Below are 10173 nucleotides of genomic sequence, written 5' to 3'. Positions count from 1 at the left end.
ATCTATCTATCTATCTATCTATCTATCTATCTATCTATCTATCTATCTATCTATCTATCTATCCATCCATCTATGTATCTATATATATATGTACATACATATAATTTTTTCCCTCCAACTACCCTAATACTGACAAAGGTCTCATGAATTACAAATATCATCTTTCCCTGCAGGAATGTAAATAGTTCAACCTTGATAAGTCCCTTATGATTTCTCTTTCCTGTTTACCTCTTCATGCTTCTCTTGAGTCTTGTATTTGAAAGTTGAATTTTCTATTCAGCTCTACTCTTTTCATCAAGAATGCTTGAAAGTCCTTTATTTCACACTGAATGTCCATTTTCACCCCATGATTCAGTCCTCTGAGGTCTGATCCAGGTTTGCTGAGGCCTGCTTCACCTGCATGCCCACATTGAATTGCGTTTCTCTCCCGGCACAGCGAGATAGACTTTTCTAATCAACCATCCAGGTTGTCTTCGGCTGGACATTTGTTTCACTGTGTCTTTTTATGGGTTCTACTGCTCTAGAATTTGTTTAGAGCCATTTTTACAGGTATTTGGAGGGATTTGGTGGAGAGCTCAAGCAAGTCACTGCTTTTACTCCACCATCTTGGCTCCGCCTGTGCGATGTTTTAGGCAGCAGGAAGAGAAAAGAGAAAGATGTATTGAAGAATTTTATGTTCAGTTACCCTAGATTCCAGAGTTTTGTATATTTGACTCCAAAGTAAAAGTTGAGGTGTAATTCATAGACCTAGAAACTAATGAGTTTCCTAATACATTTTTTATTATTTCCCCCCCATAAAACCAACTAGTTCTAGTTTCATTTATTCAATTATTTTCTTCAATTTTATTGACCTCTCTTTTGATTTTCAAGATTCCTAATCTGGTGGGGATTTTAGACATGTCTAAGTGTTCTGAATTTCTACTCATCTCCTTAACTTCCTTCTTGTTTATTTTATGGTTAGATTTATCTAGGTCTTAAATGGGAAATTAAGTTCCTAACTTAATAGTTTTACTGTCTAATAAAAAACTAGTAGTTTTACTGTCCATTTTCTCCTGTAACTCATTTAACTTTTTAACTTTTCCTTCAAAAATCTGGATGTTATGACATTTGATGCTATGTTCCATATTGATATTGCTTCATTGTCTATAGTTCCTTTTAGCAAAAATGTACTTTCCCTGAATCTCTTAATTAGGTTCTTTTTGCTTCTACTTTGTCTCAGATCATGATTGTTACTCCTGATGTTTTTACTTCAGCTGGAGCATAGTAGCTTCTGCTCTAGGTCCTTATTTTAACTCTTTGGGCATAGGATTTTTTTTTTCTATTTGAAATATGCCTCTTGTAAACAACATATTGTTGGATTCTGGTTTCTAATCCATTCTGCTATCCATTTCCATTTTATGAGTGAACTCATCCCATTTACATTCAAAGATATGATTGCTAACTGTGTATTTCCCTCCATCCTATTCTCTCTTTATTGTTTTTTTAATCCTGTTCCCTCCTCAAAAATTGGTTTAGCTTTTAATCACTGCCTCCCTTCATCTACTCTTTCTCCTCCCTCTTACCATCTCTCCCTTTCTGTTAGCCCCTTCCCCTCCTACTCCACTATTGTGTAAGACAAATTTCTAAACTCAATTGTGTGTGTGTATGTGTGTGTGTGTGTGTGTGTGTGTGTGTGTGTGTGTGTGTAGTTTCCTCTTTGAAGCTGATGAAATGAGCCATTGCCCACTATCCATTTCCCCTTCGATTGTAAAAACTCTTCCTGGTGTACGTCTTCTATGTGAAATAATTTCTTTCCTTTTTCCTCTCTCTTCTCTCTTTTCCCAGAACACCCTTCTTTCTCAACCTTCCATTTTTTTGAGATTGTCTCAATATAATAGACTTACATCCATGCCCTCTGCCTATGTACACTCCTTCTAACTGCTCTAAAAATGAAAAAGTTCTTAGGAGTTACAGATTTCATCTTCTTACATCAGAATGTGCAGTTTAACTTTGTGAAGTCCCTTATGATTTCTTTTTTATGTTTACCTTTTTATGCTTCTCTTGAGTCTTGTGTTTGAATGTCAAAATTTCTTTTCAGCTCTGAGCTTTTCATCAGAAATGCTTGAAAGTCCTCTATTTCATTAAACATCCTTTCTTCTCCCCTTATGTAGGATTATACAGTTATGCTGGTATTTGATTATTCTTGCTAATAATCCTATCTGCTTTGCTGTCTGGAATATCATATTCTAAGTTCTCTGTTCCTTTATCATGGTAGCTGCTAATCTTGTGTCATCCTGAACTGGTGCTACTGTTTTTGAATTATTAGTTTCTGGCTGCTTGCAGTATTTTCTCATTGACCAGAAGCTCTGAAATTTGGCTACAATGTTCTGGGGAGTTTTCATTTTGGAATCTCTTTTAGGAGGTAATTGGTAGATTTTTTTCTTCAATTTTTGCTTTGCCCTTTGGTTTTATGATATCTGGGCAGTTTTCCTTTATAATTTCTTGAAATATGATCTTTAGGATCTTTCTTTGATCATGGATTTCAGGTAGTCCAATAATTCTTAAATTATCTATCCTCTATTTTCCAAGTTAGTTGTTTTGCCAATGATATAGTTCACATTTTCTTCTATTTTTTTCATTTTTTTTATTTCATTTTATTGTTTCTTGATATCCATTAGCTTCTACTTGAACAATTCTAATTTTTTTCTAGATACTATTAATTACTTTTTAAAAACTAATTTATTTTGGTTTATCAACAATCACTACCATAAGCTTTTGAATTTTAAATTTTTCTCCCCCTCCCTCCTCACCTCCCTCCCCAAGATGGTGTGCAATCTGATATATGCCATATATACACATTCCTATTAAACATATTTTCACATTAGTCATGTAGTAAAGTAAGAATTAGAACCAATAGGAGGAACCACCAGAAAGAGGAAACAAAACACAACAGAAGAAAAAGTAGCAAACTGTATGCTTTGATCTGCATTCAAACTCCATTTTTTGGATGTGGATAGCATTTTCCAGCATTAGGCCTTTGGAGATTTCTTAGATCCTTGTATTGCTGAAAAGGATTAAGTCTATCAAAATCAGTCATTAAACAATGTGGCTGTTACTGTGTACAACATTCTCCTGGTTTGGCTCACTTCACTCAGCATCAGACCATACAAGTCTGTCCAGGATTTTCTGAAGTCTTCCTGTTCATCATTTCTTATAGCACAATAGTATTCCATTACATTCATATACTGCAACTTATTCAGCTATTCCCCAGTTGATGGGCATCTTCTCAATTTCCAATTCTTTGCCACCACAAAAAGAGCTGCTATAAATATTTTTGTACATGTGGGTCCTTTTCCCATTTGTATGATCTCTTTGGGAGATAGCCCTAGAAGTGCTATTGCTGGGTCAAAAGGTATGCACATTTTTATAGCCCTTTGGGCATAGTTCCAAATTGCTCTCCAAAATGGTTGGATCATTTCACAACTCCACCAACAATGTATTAGTGTTCCAATTTTCCCACATCTTCTCCAACATTTATTATTTTCCTGTTTTGTCATGTTGGCCAATCTGATAGGTGTGATGTGGTACCTCAGAGTTGTTTTGATTTGCATTTCTCTAATCAATAGTGATTTAGAGCACTTTTTTCAAATGACTATAGATGGCTTTAATTTCTTCATCTGAGAACTGCCTATTCACATCCTTTGACCATTTATCAATTGGGGAATTACTTGTATTCTTACAAATTTGACTTAATTCTCTCCGTATTTTAGAGATGAGGCCCTTATCAGAGAGACTGGTTGTAAAAATACTTTCCCAATTTTCTACTTTCCTTCTAATCTTGGTTGCATTGGCTTTGTTAGTGCAAAAACTTTTCAATTTATTGCAATCAAAGTTATCCATTCTGCATTTTGTAATGTTCTCTATCTCCTGTTTGGTCATGAATTCTTCTGTTCTTTATAAATCTGATAGGTAAACTATTCTTTGCTCTCCCCATTTGCTTACAGTATCAGCCTTTGTATCTAAATCATAAACCCATTTTAACTTTATTTTGGTATATGGTATGAGAATTTGATCTATGCCTAGTTTCTGCCATATTCTTTTCCAGTTTTCCCAGCAGTTTTTGTCAAAAAGTGTTTGGGTTCATCAAATAATAGATTTAGTAGATTACTGTATTCATTGACTTTTTTGTACTTTTAAGTTGTTGTGATTCAGTAGAGTTCTGGTCACTATTCTCCTGGTATGCACTCTGGTCCCTACCCAGGTAAGGTCTCTGCTCCTCTACACCCTGGAGCCAAGACCTAGAACTGGGTAATGAGCAAAGGTGCTGCCAAATGGCACTGGATCCTGTGCCCAGTACTAACATGGGGTCCCCAGTAATATCTTTCTGATCAGGTGTTTGGTCCCTTTACTGTGTCTTGCATCCTTACCCTATTCCACTGATCCACCACTCTATTTCTTAGCCAGTACCAAGTAGTTTTAATGATTGCTGCTTTATATTACAATTTAAGATCTGGAATGGCTAAGCCACCTCCCCCTGCATTTCTTTTCATTAGTTCCCTTGTTATTCTAGACCTTTTGTTATTCCAAATGAATCTTATTATTTTTTCTAACTCTATAAAATAATTTTGGTAGTTTGCTTGGTATGGCACTGAATAAGTACATTAGCTTAGGTAGAATTGTCATTTTTATTATATTAGCTCAACCTACCCATGAGCAACTGATGTTTTTCCAATTTTTTAGATCTGACTTTATTTGTGTGAAAAGTGTTTTGTAATTGTGTTCATATAGTTCCTGGATTTGTTTTGGTAGGTAGACGCCTAAATATTTTATAATGTCTGCAATATGCATTGTTCCCTCTTAAACACATTCCTGATGACAGTAGGGTTCCAGGTTTTAAAAAGTTATTTTCTTTAGTGAAATTTTATACCTCCTTTACCAAAATGTTAAATCTCTTTTCATAATTTTCTTGCATTGTGCTCAGTTCTTTTCCCACTTTCCCCTCTGTCATTCTTATTTTATATTTAAATTCATTTTTGCTCTTTTAAAAGAAATGTATTTCTTTAGATTTTCTAGGAGTTTTTCTTGGACTTGTGTCCAATCTACATTTTTCTTTGAGGCTTTGCTTATAGTTGTTTTTAAGTCATTGTCTTCTTCTGAGTTTGTGCCTTAAGTTTCCATGTCACCATAGAAGATTTTAATGATCAGGTTCTTTTTTTTTGTTGTTGTTTGTTCATTTTTCAGCCTCTTATTTGAATTTGGATTTTATGTTAGAGCTGGGCTCTGCTCACTTTGGGGAGAGGTGGCTGGCCTGATTTTCTATGGCTAGATCCTGGGGTCTATAGGTTTTTTGTACCTTTAAGTTGTTGTGATTCAGTAGAGTTCTGGTCACTATTCTCCTGGTATGCACTCTGGTCCCTACCCAGGTAAGGTCTCTGCTCCTCTACACCCTGGAACCAAGACCTAGAACTGGGTAATGAGCAAAGGTGCTGCCAAATGGCACTGGATCCTGTGCCCAGTACTAACATGGGGTCCCCAGTAATATCTTTCTGATCAGGTGTTTGGTCGCTTTACTATCCTTAGATACTGAGTATCCTAGTATCACTGTTGCTGCTACTACCACAGCCACTGCTATTGCTGCCTCCAGGCCCCACAACCAGAGTCACTTCTGCTATGCTGTGCTCCTGGCCAACTCCCATTCCAGTGTTGCAGACCTCTCTTTCTTTCCTTTATGGTATCCTGGCCTGGAAAAATTAGACATTAAGACCTTTTTTTTGGTTATCTCACTCAGAATTTGATTAAAAAAAACTTATTTATAGGGTTGGGTTGGAAGAGCACAGCAGAAATGCTTAATTCACTCTACCATCTTGGCTCTGCTCCCAAGTTCCCCTTCATCAGAAGTCCTTAGGTTGCATGACCACTCATTAGGGATTCTGCAGAAGGTCTTATTTTCATTGGGCAGATACTGGAATAGACTACCTCTAATATTCTTTCCAACTCCAGGTTTCTAGGGAACTTGAGCAAACTGAAGTAAAATTAGACTTTCTTAGACCAGGAAACATAGGCAAGTGTTTTCTCAATTGTAGTAAGTATTTAGTAGGAAAATAAACATCTATGAGCCTCGCCTTTGTTTTATACTTCTCTGCTTTCAAATATACTATTGAGCATATAGTAGGAAATTGAACAACATTTACTGACTGATTAAAGAAGTTTATGCCTAGAGGGAGCTGAGTGACTCAGTAGATAAGAGTACGGGGTCTGGGGTCAGGAAGACCCGAGTTCAAATCTATCCCAGACACTTTCTAGCTTTGTGACCACGGGCAAATCACTCAACCTCTCTCTGTCTTAGTTTCCTCAGCTGTTAAATGGGCATAATGATAGCATCTTCTTCCCAAGATTGTTGTGGGAATCAAATGACATACTATTTGTAAAGTGTTTTACCTAGTGCCTGACATATTGTAGGTGCTTAATAAATGCTAGTTTCTTTTTTTATGGTCATAAAGTCTCTGCTATATAAAATCACATTTGGGGCAGTTCATACACATCCTATGCATCCTCCCGATCACCTAAATTCAGCTCTGTAACTGAATTTCATCATAGAAACTTAGCATATTAACAGCAGAAAAAGCCATGTTCTAGACTCAGAACAATATAGTAGATACACCTGCCCTACAGGAAAATAGAAGGGGAAGGGGATAAGAGAAGGGGGGGAGAGATAGCAGAGAGGGCAGACTAAGGGAAGGGATATTCAGAATGCATGCCATCTTGGGGTGGGAAGAGGGGCGAGATGGGGTGAATATTTGGAACTCAAAATCTTGTGGAAGTAAATGTTGAAAACCAAAAATAAATAAATTAAAATTGCCATTCTAAAAAAATTTTTTTAAACCAAAAAAAAGAATATAGTAGATTGAGTGGATTTGGAGTCAAGAAGATATGAATTTAGATCTAGCTTCAGATTCTTACAAACTATGTGACAAGGGACAAGTCACTTAAACTCTCTGATGCTCAGTTTCTTCATCTAGAAAACGGGAATAATAATACCATCTAAGGGTTGTTGCGAGGACCACCAGAGAGAATATATGTATACATATTATATATACAGTATTTTGAAAACCTTTAAAGCACTTTATGAATGTGAGTTGTTATACTGTTTTTATTATCATTCTAATTCTATATTAGATGGGATTAAGACATAAATTGGACTGGGACAAGTTGATATCCTGATATTTTGCTTTATATTTAAAGTTCTACATACTATTGTGCAGACTGATAAAATAGTTGCTATTTGTAGTTGAATACAATATTTTTTATTTTAGACTTAAATACTAAAACTTAAACAATAAGAAAAGAAAAAAGAAACATATTATAAACTTAAATACAAAATAAAAAAATAAAAAAGAGCATTGTCATGTGTGCAGCAGAATGTAAAAGATGATTCAAAATGTACAGCAATAAATTTCCATTTCAAAGAGCCTATATAATAAATACTACTCATTGTATTCAGAGCTGTTCATCTTTTCTTTGCTTCCTTAAAAGTTTTCTTTTGTTCTCTGCTGTGTACTTTTTACTTTATTCTTTTTTTTCTCCTTCCCCCCCCAGGCTACAATTAAGAGCAGAGCTTTTATACATACACACCCACACACCCACACACCCACACACCCACACACCCACACACATATATATATACATACATACATGTATAGACATATACACAAAGATATGTATATACATATATATACATACATGTACCCATACATACATACATACACTTACTTATACATATACTTAGTTATCTGTAATCATGCTCACATATAAACATATACATTCATATGCATCTATTGAAGACTGTACTATACTTTTTTGTCCTCTGTTTCTCTGAGGGTGGATAACCTTTTCCTGCATGAGGCCAAGTCTTTCCATATTTTTCCAAGTTCACCAGCTCATCATTTCCTACACCACAGCAATATTCCAACTTTACACTATCTAGTTATTTAAATAGTCCAAAACAACATTAATGAATATGACTGATACATAGTGTAGTTTCCCTATTTTGCTCTTTTGATTCACTCTATTTTAGCATTAACTTTTTCAGAGATGATGATTACCCCCTACTCCTTTTTCCCTAACAAATTCTTCTCCTGATCTTTATTTTATGTTTGTATGTTTCTCTTATTTCCTGTCCCTACTGACTTCTCTACTTCACTTCTACTCTGCTACCTTGCCCTCCTATTACTTAACCTACTCCCCCAGAATCCCTCCTTTATCCTCCTATTCCCATTACTCTAAACACCTGTCTATACCCCCCTTCCTATTCCCTCCCCTCCCCTCTAAAAATCCCTCCCTTATCCTCTCCCCCCTCCCTATCCCTTTAGCATTTTATTTCTTCCTGAATTTAGAAGACTTTTATACTCTTCCAGATAAATATTTATTGTTCCACCTTGAGTCCATTCTTGATGAAAGTAAGTTTCCAGAACTACCAGCCCTCCTTCCCCATCTAATTCCTCTATGTTGGTTCTTCCTCTTGCACCTCATTTTTATAATTAATCTTTTTAGCTGTTCCTAAATGGTTTTACTTTTAAAAATCACATCACACTCAGGTCTATCCCAATCTTTCTTATGAACTGCCCAATTATTAATAACAATCTTAGACATATGTTTTACATTTCCTATTATAAAAAGTAAATAGTCTGTCCTTACTGAGTCCCTTGTCTTTGATATGTACCTTATATTTCTCTTGGATCTTATATGTCAAATCTTCTATTAAGCTCATGTTTTTTGTTTTGTTTTGTTTTGTTTTGTTGTTAGTTTTTTGGGGTTTTTTTGTTTTTTTTTTATTTTTTTCAGGTTTTTTTGTTAAACAAAATCCTGAAAGTTTGACAATTCATTGAATGTCCATTTTTTTTCATTCAGTATTATGTTTAGCTTTGCTGGGTATGATATTTTTAGCTGCAACCCCAGTTCTTTTGCTTTTCAATATATAGTGTTCCAAGACCTGTGGTCTTTTCGTGTCACCACTGCTAGATCTTGTGTGATTCTAATTGTGGCACTGCCATATTTAAATTGTTTTTTTTTTCTTGTTGCTCATAATATTTATCCTTGAGCTGGAGGTTTTGGAATTTGACTATGATATTACTGTGGGTTTTCCTCATAGGATCTCTTTCAGGTGGTGATCAGTGGATTTTTTCTATTTCTATTTTCCCCTCCTAATGCTTCAGGACAATTTTCTTTAATTATTTCTTGTATTATTGCATCAAGATTCTATTTTTTTATCAGAACTTTCAGTTAGTCTGATTATTCTTTTTTTTCAGTCCAACATAATTTTATTTATTAAAGTCTTCTTGATATATCAGAACATTAAGTATACCCTTTTCTAATCTTGAAACCAGCAAGATTAGAGAGAAAATTAAACTTAAGTTTTTCCATCAGTAATTTCTTTCTCCTCATAATTGTACTTAAGGAATAAATTCATAATTGTTTTCAGAAAAAAGCGGGCACAACCTGCAGAGCCCTTTTCTTAATGAAAATGAGCAAGAATGCATCATGTCACTGTACAGCTGCAGCCCATCCTCTTCTGAAATGTATGTCCTCAGCTAACAGCCCCCCTTGGATGCCACCCCACAGGCAGGGGATAGCCCTCAGCTCCCAGGCTAGGATGAGGTTGGGCAGGGGAGCTGGAGCAAAGGCCTACCTGCCAGAGAAGACAGTGTCCAGGAAGGGAGGGGCTGCACATGTGCAGGCAGAAGGATCCTTTCCTACACAAAGATGTTGTGAGCAGGAGATGCTGACAAAACCATGGCTTACCTCCTGGGTGCCAAATACCAGGGACTTGGATTCCACAAGATAATGTACAAACCAACCATCAGTGAGGATTCTGCAATTTCCAGTGTGACAGAGGGGAAAGTAAGGGAATGTCCAGTCACAAAATCCTCTAAACAAAGTCTGGGTTTGTGAGGACATGTTCCAAATTGAAGCCACCTTGGCAAAGTAAAGAATGTAGACCAGGCCTTTCTCTGGACCAAATGCTTCCTCTATTAGTGGTTCAGACTATTACCCTAAAACTGGCAAGGCAGACCAGTAGTAAGCTTGGATTTCCGAGCAGAGGAAATGCTCCCTTTGGAGACTCCTTTGGAGTCAGAAGGAAAGACCTAAAGCAGGTTGACCTGGCATTTTCACAGAAAAGATTTGTTTAAGTGTAGA

At 36.0% G+C, this 10173-nt stretch overlaps 1 pseudogene; it reads right to left on the bottom strand.

Annotated features, from left to right (window-relative positions):
• Positions 1-9933, bottom strand: part of LOC114049975 — an 18129-nt pseudogene extending 8196 nt beyond the window's left edge.
• Positions 9934-10173: the final 240 nt, after the last annotated feature.

This window comes from Vombatus ursinus, unplaced genomic scaffold (assembly GCF_900497805.2).
Source record: "Vombatus ursinus unplaced genomic scaffold, bare-nosed wombat genome assembly UNPS02014798.1, whole genome shotgun sequence".
NCBI lineage: Eukaryota > Metazoa > Chordata > Mammalia > Diprotodontia > Vombatidae > Vombatus > Vombatus ursinus.
This window is presented reverse-complemented; position numbering and strand designations above follow the sequence as displayed.